Source organism: Perna viridis, chromosome 14 (genome assembly GCF_037379345.1).
Source record: "Perna viridis isolate PV_CMFRI_1.1 ecotype Kerala chromosome 14, ASM3737934v1, whole genome shotgun sequence".
NCBI classification, from domain to species: Eukaryota; Metazoa; Mollusca; class Bivalvia; order Mytilida; family Mytilidae; genus Perna; species Perna viridis.
In genome coordinates, this window is record NC_142458.1 from 15,680,417 (window position 1) to 15,694,132 (window position 13,716).

General features: G+C 32.4%; 1 protein-coding gene across 1 annotated transcript in view; it reads right to left on the reverse strand.

Annotated features, from left to right (window-relative positions):
* LOC148598369 (dual specificity tyrosine-phosphorylation-regulated kinase 4-like) overlaps positions 1-13,716 on the reverse strand; it is an 87,347-nt gene that overhangs the window by 57,226 nt on the left and 16,405 nt on the right. The window lies entirely within an intron of this gene.

Below are 13,716 nucleotides of genomic sequence, written 5' to 3' on the forward strand. Positions count from 1 at the left end.
TACAAAGAGCAAGGTAGTCCTATTTTTTTTTTTTTTTCGTTTTTTTTCTTTTAATTATAAACGCTTAGCAGTATTCAAGCCATAAAATATATTCCCATTTCTGACCCCTAAACTGCATGAGTAGAAGCCATGTTCAAGTTGAATCACTTAACGCAGTATCGTAGTATTTGCTATCTCTGGGGAACCAAAGTGGTCCAAAGTTATCAGTGCAGTTTTTAGCAACTTTTCAAACAATATACCAAAGCAGCAAAACTGATTTGGAAGATAAGTCAGTAATGTTTGTAAAACTTCCACACATTAAAGATATTTGTCTATTAATATTAATTCTTCAGGTTCTTCCACTGCGGGGAAAAGCTGCTAATAAAAATCCTCTCTATCCAAACAAAATATGTATTCCTTCATTTCAATAAAACTCTTCAATGAAAAATCTGAAATTTGCAAACTGTAATAACTATTTAAAACTTCCAAACTATAAAAACTAGTACAATAAGTATGTCAAAGAACTGCAAAATGCAAGTACTCAATATACAAAGTACTGTCCAGCTTCTATGTAAGTAGGTAATCAACTTCCTGTTTTGTTATCTTCCAAAAAACTTTTTCTGTGTACAGTTCCACGGTATTTATTCCACAGAATATAAACAAAGCTACAGACCCCACTTTGAAATACCAATACAGTTTAACCTTTAACCTTTGGGGAATTCAATAGGAAATATTGACACATTCAAAGCTTATTCTACTATGTATAAAATTAGAATTAATAAGCAACAAGAACCTGAAACCATTCTGTTCCATGTGTCAAATTGCATTGTTTAATGGTATTGATCCAAACAAAACATTAATATACTATTACATAGATAAAGTTACATTGAAAATTTAATTAAGAAAGTAGAAAATGGTACAAGGTCTAGACCTGCCATTAAAAGAAAATATTCCACATGCAGTCTAGAACAGCCCTTAAAAGGAAACGGTCCACATGCAGTCTAGAACAGCCATTAAAAGGAAGTAGTCCACATGCAGTCTAGAACAGCCCTTAAAAGGAAACGGTCCACATGCAGTCTAGAACAGCCATTAAAAGGAAACGGTCCACATGCAGTCTAGAACAGCCATTAAAAGGAAGTAGTCCACATGCAGTCTAGAACAGCCCTTAAAAGGAAGTAGTCCACATGCAGTCTAGAACAGCCCTTAAAAGGAAACGGTCCACATGCAGTCTAGAAATGCCATTTAGAAGAAATGATCTACATGGAGTCTAGACTATACACTTAGAGCAAATGGTCCACAACCAGTCTAGACAAATTGTTAAGGTATATATTCTGATGAGTTTTGCATTTTGGAATTTTTTCTTTACCATCAGGCTGATTATTTTTCAATTCAATTATTTGTGTTGAATGCAATATACCTGCGCCAATGTTAATCAAATAATCCTAGCAATATATTTCTTATAACATATTCATTTTTTCTTGAGGTGTCTCATCCTTTTATTACTCACCTTTAGAACATGTAGGGCAATATGTTTTTACATTGGTTTTTTGTCTGATGTCTGTAATTCAGGAATTATTTTGACCTTTCTATGATTGTGAAAATGTGATGGACTTTAAATCAAAAATATTTCAATTTTGCATTACTGAAAATATTTTACACAACTGATAAAAGATTTGCTGTTTAAATTTCTACAAAATAAAAACACATTTTCAACTTAAATAAAATTTAAAATTAACATCATAAATATGAAAAGCCTTTCCATTTGTATGATTTCTTCATTAATGACTGCATTAGTTGACCTTACTCTCAGGTAATCAATTATTTGTGAGGTCTATAGGAAGTTCAGATCACTTTAAACTATTAAATCTGTACTTAAAGATTATCTCTAAGCGCCACTCAAAATCATTGCAGATTGTACAAAATTTAAGTGTTGTTAATATGATAAAATAAACAAGAAGGACCAAGCCTTTGTGTTCATAAAAAAAATCTCATGGTCTAGATGTTAACTAAAATGAAAAAATAAAAAAATTTTAAAAAATTTTTAAAAATTAAAAAAAAAATAAATAAAAGCAATGTTTGATTAGTTAGTTGTCCTCTTTTTGGGTCGGTTTAAAGCCCAAAGAAAGAAACTTCCATGCATACGAAAACAAAATCATTAAAATTCATCAAAGTTTTTTTTTAACTGTCCTGGTGATGTAAAGGTGCGTCATTGAAAATTCTGCTACAGTCAATGCTTTTACACGCAGTTGAAACATTAAAAATGAATTATATTCAATTCTTTATTAATATGGAATGCATAACATAATAGCAGGCATGTTTTGTTTTACATTTGAGAGGGTACAGCATATTCTTTACCATAATATTACAGCTTTTGTGGTTGACCAATGACATTTACCCTGCATCTTCAATCTGTGTGAATATGTTACTGCAACGACCTAATTAAGATCTCACTTACCACTTCTTCAGTTTACATTACTTTACATGTTATAAAGTAGTTTTCAAAGTATCACAAGTTTTTCACTAAATTTACTTGGACAAATAATGCTGAAAATCCATTTTTTTTCTAACTGACAACATGGAGGCAATAAATTACTCACACAAATAAACAATTTTCATACCCTTTGTAGTAAATTACAAGTATGATTCTAAATTAAAGTACACATCCTAAGCTTTATTTCAACATACACACAGATTATACACTTACAAATCTAGGTTCAGTGTGTTTTTGATACTACATCATAAATCAATGTGGCCATTTGACCCAGAAGTGGTAAGTGAGACCTAAACTACATCTTACATGAGTTATTGCCCTTGAAGGTTACATGTTCAATTAATTAAAACAATAGCTTACATGATTCCAAAGGAATTGAACCTTAATCACAGGTTACAATTTGAACAACATGACATGATGGTTGTTCGGAGAATTAGCAGACATTTTTTCATCATTTTTTCAAGACACAAATTTGACTCCATTGTACTATAAGGTTGATCAGTTTAATTTGACCATTTATTTTCCATTATTCACGTCAAGAAAGAGGTTGATGTATTGATTTCAGTTCATACAAGAACTAATAGAATTGGAAATTGCAGGAAAAGAAAAATTAACCAAGTTTTCTCAACAAAATTAACCGTTTTTTTTTCTGTGATAGTTGTACAGTAATTATATATTGATTGGAAGAACGAGAAATTTTTTAAAATATCACAGTCAGCTTTAAAGACTAAGTGTCAAGTTAAAGTCTGCTTTCACAACAATATGTCTGGCCAAGTCTGCATTTTAGACAAAGAATCAGGTCAAATTAGTCTTCTCTAGGGAAAAAAGTGATTGACCCATTCCATAATACAGTCTGTATGAAGGGCCAAGTGAATGGCTCAATTTTCTCCATGCCATGAAGAAAAAATGCCAATGTATTAAAGTATGCATCAGCTTTTAGGATTCAAAATCTTGTCCAGCCTGTTTTATAGGGACAAACTTTGGCTAACATTTACTTATAGAACAAATAGATTGGTGGACAGACAGACAGACATAACACTTATAAACCTGATAAACTTTGCATAGGCAGATATATTATTAAAGATAACATTACAGGATTCAACACTTAGAGTGGTCCAGTAGTCCTGTGCCTATATGTACCTAATTTGAGCGAGGACTACCTTGAAATTCCAATAGCCCTTCGGGCTTACCAAAGTAAATTCTTAAAATTTATTAGACCTAAGGACAGGACCATAGAATAATTTCAAGGACCACCTTATTTATTTGTCAAATAGTCCTGTGGGGTATATAGCTAAAAAGGTAAGGGCAAAACCCTGCTTTACTCTACGTCAAGGCATTTACTTCCAATAATATATGAATATATATTTACATATATAGTCATCAAACAAAAACTAAGAGAGCTCAAACATTTATAAAAAAAATAAATGGAAATTGATATCTCAAAGAGACAGTAAGTGAGAGAGTGCACTTGTAAAAAAAATGAACTGGATAGAGTCAATTACCTACTATACTGTGAGAAGTAATTTTCAATTAACTAACCTAAAGAACACAATATTGATCATGTTGCCGAAAAATAACTTCGTAATAGCTTTGATAAAGTAAACAGAGACAATCTTAAGGATTGCTCAAACTTGAGTAATGTGAGTAATAGCAACTCTTAAGTACCATTAAAGAAAACTGAGTAGGGTAAAATTCACCCCACTCAATTAAAACATTGTCTCTTTAAACTGGATTGTTTAGGAACCAGAACGCACGAAGAAGTAACCAGTGACAAACTGGATTGTTAGGAACCAGAACATGTGATGAAGAGGTTGATAGTGACAAACTGGATTGTTAGGAACCAGTGAATAACATAAATCATGTTACAGACATCTAAGGACAATATCATTGAATTTCTGTAGAGTATAAAATTCTATAATCTGTAGCTTTTATCAAATCTTGGTTACAATCCACTACTGTAAATGCCTACTTTTTTATGAAATCGCCTACAAAAACTTCTCTCCCCCAAAGTTCAAAAAGGAATAACTCCTACAAAATTCAAAGGATTTATAAATTCCTGGTAATATGCACATATATATATATCATGTTCTAACTATCTACAAAGTTTCATGAAATGCAGTGCAGTTGGCTAAGTTTTGAAGGAGTTGCACTTACAAAAGTGTGACACACAGGACAGACAGACAGGACAAAAAACCAAAAAATAAAAAGTCACCAAAGTTGATGTTGCTTCAGTCAGAAATGAACTTCTACAGTATGACATACCATAAATAGCTTCTGACTAGATATCAAGTGGCTTAATAAGAAGTCAAATTTGCGGAGAAAATTGCAATAAATTATGCTGTGGATGGATTCACAGACATACCAAGATTACCAAATACCTCAAGCAAAGTGGAGAATATTATCATAAAAATCTCAATTCTTTCTGTCAGCACAATTCTGATGAAAAATGCCTTACACTTTATTCTTAATCATACATGAAAACACATTTTTCATTTTTGAATGGTAGTAACAAAAAAAAAAGACAGAACTAATGTAGTGTTACAAAAAATAAAACACAGCTTATGTGTGAAATCAGTTTCATGTTTCAACAACACCTTATTATTGTTTATATTAATAGTAAAGTGTAAGTATTTCTAAGAATCAGGCAAAATGAGAAAAATCAGAAATATGCTTGTCAAAACCCCACCTACAGTATATCTTATATTATAATTTCACTCAAGGATGCTTTCTCCTTTTGAATAGAACATTATTTGATCTCTGCATCACTGGATTTGCTCAGAAATTTGTCAATAAAATAGGATTTTGACAGATGCCCTTGAAAAATGGAATTATAGCTCAATTTACCAAATTGATATGGAAAATCTTGTATTTTTTCCTTGATTCTGATGATGCAAGTAGTCAACTTTCAAAATGGTAGTTTTTCTCATACCATGTTTCACCCACTTCCTGATTTTAACGAAGACTGACACTTAAGAACCAAATTACCATACAATTTACAAATACTTATTATGACAAATTCTTTTGTCATAGATCAATCTGTGTTTTTATTTTGGTTGCACAACAATGATCAGAAATCTTAAGTACCATGGAACACATAGTTTCCTGCACTTTTAGCATGATGACCTACTGGAAGTCCTGAACTAACTTAGTATCATGTGGTACTCTGTACTTCTTAAATAAAGTAAAGATTAACTTTAAGGAGGTAGACCTAGAGTAAGGGACATAACTCATGAAATCAGTGATATGTTTGCATCATACTCAATTTCACCAAAGCATCTCAAGCTTTCATTTGAAGCAGAATAAAATGAATCCAAGTTAATTACATGCTTACATTAGATTGATGTAAAATGCTAAATACAAACGTTCCAACAATTTTTAATAGTTGTGTCCCTAACCCTAGGTCTACCTTCTTAAATACAGTCAAACTCTGACATTCTTTCATCAAAATATCAATTAAAGTTTAATGACTCTGTCTACATCGAGAAATCATTAGGTAATTAAGCCAAAGAACATTGATTTTATCTAAAAAAAAAAGTTCTTATATATCTTGATCAATACACTGACATGCAATGTCTGCATATAAAAACAAAAATGAAAATTAGGTCATTCTATAAAGATATGAACAAATATTATTTTAAATTCAAATAGGCTGCTGAAATTTTTATAAACCAATTTATTTACACAATGTTTTATGTTGCATGTTTAAACATTTAAGGATCATGCATAGACAATTTTTGTGACTTAAAATGTCTCAAACATATATTAAATAATAAAGAGAATAATTTGTGACATTTTATTTATTTTTTCATTGCTCTGGAAATGCTAATAAATAGTTGTGCAAATGCACATGGTTTTGGCACACCCACCAAACCACTCCCCCTCTTTTAGGCGTTTAGAGCCTCATAATGTTAAAAATTTGGTAATGAAATTCAAATAGGAAGTTCCTTCCATGATTACTACATACATTATACATGTTCAAAATACCTCAAATTATCTGAGAAGGTTCAACAAAATCACAGCAACATTTGTAGGTTAATTCTCTGTTTTTTGGGTTTTTTTTCATTTGGAATGGAAAACCCAGAACCACATAAATGAAAATCAGTATTCTTCTTGCAGTGAACATTTGCATGCTGCACCAAATAATCTGTAAAGCTCAATAATACACATAGTACAGACCTACAGACTGATATACGGACGAAGTGGACAGAGAATAACAACCTAGTCTTGATTCAAATCATTTTTTCACTCTCTATGGTAAAATTAAGATTTTAACAAGCTCCGTATAGCTTGCAAGTGAATAAATTAAAAACTTGTACAGACGGACAGACAGAATGACACATAGACAGACAGGGAAATTCAAATATACCCCCCAAACTTTGTTTGTGGAGGATATAACTTGAAATTTGTACAAATATGACTTGTTCTAAAGTTCCTTCTGGTCATTTTGAACATATTGAAACTATAATATTGATGTCTACACTGAATAAAACAATCAGTCTAAATGAGGCTGGGTATAGACATGTATCACTTTATTCAAACATCAATAATGCAAAATTAAATGCTAATAAATACAAATAAGACTTTCCAGAAATGTTTAATTAATTACATAAACGCCAATGTGAAATGCAAAAGAATTAAAAAAAATTCACACAAAAATATAAATGAAACCACAATAATCAAATTAATAGCCAGAGACATGAAGTATTAATTTAGGCATACCTGTTGACTGTCGTTAGACATCACAACTTGGAATCCCATAATGCATTACACACATCAGAAAATTTCCTTACTTTTGAAGTTTTTTTGTCAAATTCCTTATCTTTCTCCGCCTCTCTTAGACGACTCTGTGCTATAATACATAACTCCTTCAGATCATTGTTCAGTCAATGTCCACCCACAGTCTTCAGAATGTCCTTCTTTTTTGACTAGAGTTATAGCAAGTAATATAATTCACTTCAGGGAATAGAGTTAAGTCTTCAGATGGTTGAATGGCAATCATCTGATGAATTAACTGGACAAATGACAAACAGATTTAAACTTTCTATCAGACTTCTTCAACTATTCAGGTAACCACCTGAGGCAATGATTATTCAATCAAGGGAAAACTAACTCTGTTCCTTGATGTTAACTATATCATTGGCTGTAAACTAAAGAATACGAATGTCAGCTAATTCTGTACACTATACAGCATGTACCTGATACTTCCGCAACTTATTTTATTTGCACAATGCAAGTACATGGATAACACTGATTTATAAATCAATTCAAAGTGAAATGGACCCATGCAGAAAATCAAAACGTCACAAAACAATTAAACAAACACAAAAGGAAAAAAAAACCTGAATGCATTACAAAACAAATACCAATCAGGGAAATTAATATTTAATAACTTTTTACATGTTAAAATGGCAAGCAAGACAATGTTTTAATTCTGCATGTTAACTGATGTAGCAGCCACCTTCTTGACTGACATAAATGTTTTAGAGACAGATGGCCATGTTTACTGATAACTGGATAAGCTAAGTGATGATTGGTGATTATTAATAATTAAGTATTTGTTCTGTGTTCACTTTTTTATTAAAAGAAGCATGAACTAATTGGTTAATGAACTGAAAAGGTTTAAAACAGTTGATGGATTTTATACCAACCGATATTTTAATGCATTGCCAGGAAAAAGAAGAATTCTCATACATGAATTCACACAAGTTTGTCAATTTGCTGCTGAATTACCCAGTAACTGTCTCCAATTGACCATTTGACATCAGAGAAATAATGGCATCACATTGTGATGTCATTAATCTTTCAGTTGAAGGAGAGTTCAGTATGAAAATAGTAGGAATGTATATAGTTTTCCTCAATGACATTTACACTGTTTCTTTGCTTTCATGGTATTTAAAAAAATATGTCACCTCCATCTTCACAATGGAGAAAACTGAGAAAAAGCATCATCACTGTCACAGCAGCTTACCCCCCCCCCCCAATTTCTTTAACCTCATGATTGTATACCTTAATACTGACACTGAGCAAAGAAGTCATCACCAGTTCAGGCACATGCAATTGTAATCTTTAAACCAAAGCCCTTCCTCGTTTTCTTTGGATATGATCAGCCCTCCCCTATTTTCTACACCAGATCTACCATAAATTACAGACTAAAAAGGGATAAGCAATCACCAGTACAGGTCTCACTAACCACTTCTAACATTTCCATTACTTTACATGTTAAAAAAGTAATTTTCAAAGTTTTACTGTGAATTCCCTGGACAAATGGCATCTTAAAGAGTAATCAAGGGAACCAAGGTTATAGCAGTAATTAAAAGAATGCAATCAAGGGACAAAGACCAGACATGGGAAACAGACATACACAACAAAGAACATAAAATACAGTACATGAACCGATCCGTGCAACAAAAATTGCAATCGGTCATCGATCACCGATCAGTTTCCAGTCAGTCATCAATCCGTCAAACTGATCCATTAAACTGGTGATCGCATCACGTGACAACAGAGCGGTCAATGTATTTTACGGTTTTTGTTGTTTTCTTTGTCAATTTTACACATATTTACATAATGTAATAGATTTAAACATCAATTTATACTTTTATTTTACATTTCTTTTATTTTAAACAGATCTTACTCAATTTTTCATAACAAAACTGCAACCAGATCGTTCACTGGTCATCGGTCATCGATCCATCAGCGATCAATCAGTCAACGGTCATTGATCTGTCAAATCGTTGCATGGATTGGTTCAACGACTGTAACTAAAATCATACACGCAAAGCAATAAAAGCAAATGAGCAACTCAGACTCCACTAAAAACTGGAAGCATGGACAAGGTGCACAGGTAGGGCAAGCATAAAGTTGCATACCATTGTGAAGCTTGGAAAATAAGGCTTTCAAAATCGTTATGCTAATGGTACAATGATTGTAGAAATTCTTCACAAAATTTACTTGAATAAATAATACTAAAAATCCACAACTTTACCTTTTCTGCTAACTGACAGCATGGAGGCAAATTACTCACACATGTAAACAATATTCATAAACTTTTGTAGTTAATTACATATATGATTTTAAAGTATACATTTTCAGCTTTATTTTGACTACTTTTAATCAGAATACACATGAATAATGCACTTACAATGCATAGGTCTAGGTTCAGTGTGTTTTCAGTACTACATAGACGGGTGGCAATCTGACCCGGAAGTGGTTTGTGAGACCAAAGGTTCATGGAGCTTAAACTTCTACCACAGTAATCCCCCTTTTTTTCTACACAGGATCTACTGTAAGTTAAAGAGACTGAAAAAGGGAGCAATCACCTGTTCAGGAACAAACATTGACATTGGCATTGTAAAAATTCTACATAACAACAACCAAAACAGTTAATTTAATTGTCTAGAATTATAAATAATGAATAAGGTTTGCCTGACACACTGCCATTCTGTGTCCCAACACGATCAATGGTATACAGTTTATGGTCTATTAACACATTGCCAACCTTCAGGACATAAGTTCTTGTTAAGAGTTTAATGCGGGTGCAATCATGTATTTCATCAAGATAAGAGAAGATGCAGTATTTTTGGAATTAAAGGAATTAAGATCCTCCATGCACAACCCCAAATAATCTTACAATATGCAATGGTTTTATATATGATGATATGATTTAAAGCTTTGCCAAAGAGCCTGGGACATAAGTACCTGTGATCAAATTACAGCTGTGTTGATGCATGAAAGTAAAGTTTCTACCACAACAGTCCCTACTTTTTAAAAAAGGATCTGCCTTAGGCTACAGAGACTGAAAAAGAATACAAAATACCTGTCCAGGTATATACAATTGTTAACTAATTTACCAAAGCTGTCTCTCTTTTTACCTTGTCATGATCTATCCTTGGATACCGAAACTGAACCTGAAAGTAATCACCTGTTCAGGAACAAGCATAGGTGTTGGAATTGCAAAATTTCTACACACATAACATGAACAATAAGAACCACAAATGTATAAATTACTGTAATATTACAGTATATACTGAAACTGAACTATAATATGATTGTAGGCTTTGCCAAAAAGGGATATAGCTGTCAATACTCAAATTAAAAATTAGTTGCTGATGCACCATTATGATGGAATGCATGATTTCTTTAATAACAGGAATATGCAATACTTTCCACATTACATTTGCTCTGCACCTACTTTAAAAGCTGAAACAATCACTTCAGATGTGTGGGTATCTCTCAACTTTGTTTTATGGTAATATTCTACACAAATCATAGATTTTAAGCTCAATACTAACCCAATAAGTTAACAAAACACTTGAATAGGCTCATTTGTAAGGGATATAGTTACATGTAAGATAGTTAGAAATGGCCTGTAAGGGGTACAGATGCATGACGTCTTCAAATGCACTTAAAAATCATACCTTTAAAAAACAGTGTCATATGGTGTAAAAATTTAATTTTTCATATATAATTTTTCACACTTAATTTTTAACGACAAAAATAGCAAAATTTGTTACATTATGAGAATTATTACATTTACTGTAAACATCATCAAATGGATATAAAACTGGATATTATTTCGTACATTGGTACTTTCTATACCTCCATATCTGTATACAAAATTCTAGTCTACATTTTCAACTTGCTTTCCAATTATCTCAAATGGTTTAATGCTACCATAAACATATTTTTAATGTACATGTATATTGACACACCCATAAAGTTTTAGATGATAGCTGAAGTTAAAATTCAAAAAAAGAAAATTAAAAATACAATATTTTATGGAATATTACATGCATTTAATTACACTTGTGAAAAGCATTACTGCAATAAAGTGTATCTTATTACATGCTCAATTTTAGTCTGTAATTCTACTAAAAATTTTTCTGTATGAATTATTTTTGTCTTTTCCATTTTAAGCTCATAAAGAAAAGCAGGCCAAGACAACAAGGGTTTAGATATGCTGTTGATACTGAATATACTTTCCATGCTATTATGTACATGTACTTAATCACATAATTCTGTAAAATTGGGCAAAACTGAAAAATAACGAATCCTGCTGATCCTCCAAAAAAAAACACATTAATTTGACAAATTGACAAAAGTTTGAAATAGTTTTTGACCTATTAAAGAGGAATTCTTTTGCCTCAGAAGTGTCAGAGGATGTAGAACAGTTAGTACAAAGTAACAATAGAATGGTATAACTCTTGAAATGTTGCATACCATTGCAAGGCTTGAAAAAATTAGGTTTTCAAAATTATTACACTAATAGTATGATGATTGAAGAAGTCTTTTGCAAAATTTATTTGAATTATACTGAAAAATCCATATTTTTATTTCTTTCTCTTAATTGACAGCATGGAAGCAACTTAACTGACACATGTAAATAATATTCATACACTTTCATAGTAAATTACAAATACAGTTTTAAAATACATATTCTTAGCTTAATTCAGGCGCGGATCCAAGGACTGGCGTACTGGGCATCGGAAAAAAAAAGTCACCATAAGTTTCACCCTATTTTTTGCCTTGCTTTGCGCGGCATTTAATTCAATTTATGCCCCCCCCCCACCCCACCTCTAAACTCAAATTCTGGATTCGCCCCTGTAATTTGGACAACTTTTGATCAACATGCACACATATTATACACTTACAATGCATAGAACCAAGTTTATTGTGTTTTTAGTGATTTCATAATATGGCACTCCTGTATATAGTTTCTGTCAAAATATCAAGTCTGAGCTATAAGTAGTTACTTCAAAAATTGAAATGAAGAAGTCATGGACATATCAATGAAAGAATGATCAGACAGACATACACCATGATCAATATATATCTCCTGGGAGTTCCATTGTAGTTTAATTTTAATACATCATAAATTTTGTATATTTTAATGTTTATCCTTTGAATTTCTCATAAATTATTGAGGAAATTTTCCTATTATGGCTAATCTAATATGCAACTGCCTCTTAAAAATAATATAAAAATATTGTCATATTGAATGCAAGAATATCTGAAGAAATCTACCACAATTTTATAAATTAGAAAATAAATTTTAATGCATAAAGATATGATATGAAATGGATCAGCTAGGAGCCCAAAAATGTTGTGTGAAGAAAATGAACTTCAAAAGATTGTAATAAAAAGTATCCAGTATTAACATTTGTCTCTTGATTAAGTTACTCAGAGAAAAAAGTCCCTTAAGTTCATGGTAGGGCAATTTTAAATACAGCTATCACTGTTTAATTTGAAGTAATTTGTAATTTTCTGAGGCTAGGAACCCATCAAAACATCAGGTTGCCTAAAAACAGACAAGATGTATCACACTACATTGTGCTTAGAATACCCTGACTTAACCATTTCTGTCTAATTAAGACTAACAGTAAACAGTAAGTAGATAAGCCAGGACCCTGTGAAGAGGAGATATCGTAGGACTGATTGATTGATTGATTACTGGGGTTTAATGCCCAAGCAGCAATGTTTCAGCTATATTCAGACGATGAACATGAAATGGGATGATATAATTAACATGAAATGATGATGATGATGATGATGAAATGAAAAAAGGGATGGGACACAAGGATAATAGGGTTGACAAATTTTGATTGTCACAAGAAAAAGGGAGGGATGGGTAGGGTTGGGCAATTTAGCTTCCTGTGGTGGAGCACAAAGGTTCCTACTCCTATTAAATACCACAGCAGAGTTCTTTAACATGCGAGGAACGTGGCATCTTTCCCAATACGGTGCACCACTATGGTTTGCGGTCAGGTTTTATGTATTATAGCCTGACAACCCCAGCATGTAACACACCAAGGGTACCCTGTTAGACCACCTGGGGCACACAACCAAGTTGCTCTATGGACAGAGCGCCTAGCCCCTGGCTAGGTTCCTGAGCACTATTTAGTCGCCTTTTACGACAAGCTTAGTGCTGCTACAGGCCTACTCTTTTGACACCGGACCTGCACAGAGCGAGACATCGTAGAGGTTGTTACGCAAAAGCAACAGAACAAATATATAAGTATCCACTCAAAAAGAAACTGAGAAATTTGTTACAGAAAGGGTTACAGATAGAAGATTGATCGACAGACAAGGTGGGGGGGTATAAAATTGTCCCCAAAAGGAAAGTGTGATAAATATCAAATGATGAACTACATAAATGTCTGGATGGGCTTAAGGTTGCCGACAATCCTTTAAATATAAGATGCCAGTATTTCATGTCTGCGGCAGTCAATACTGAACTTCCTTTGAAA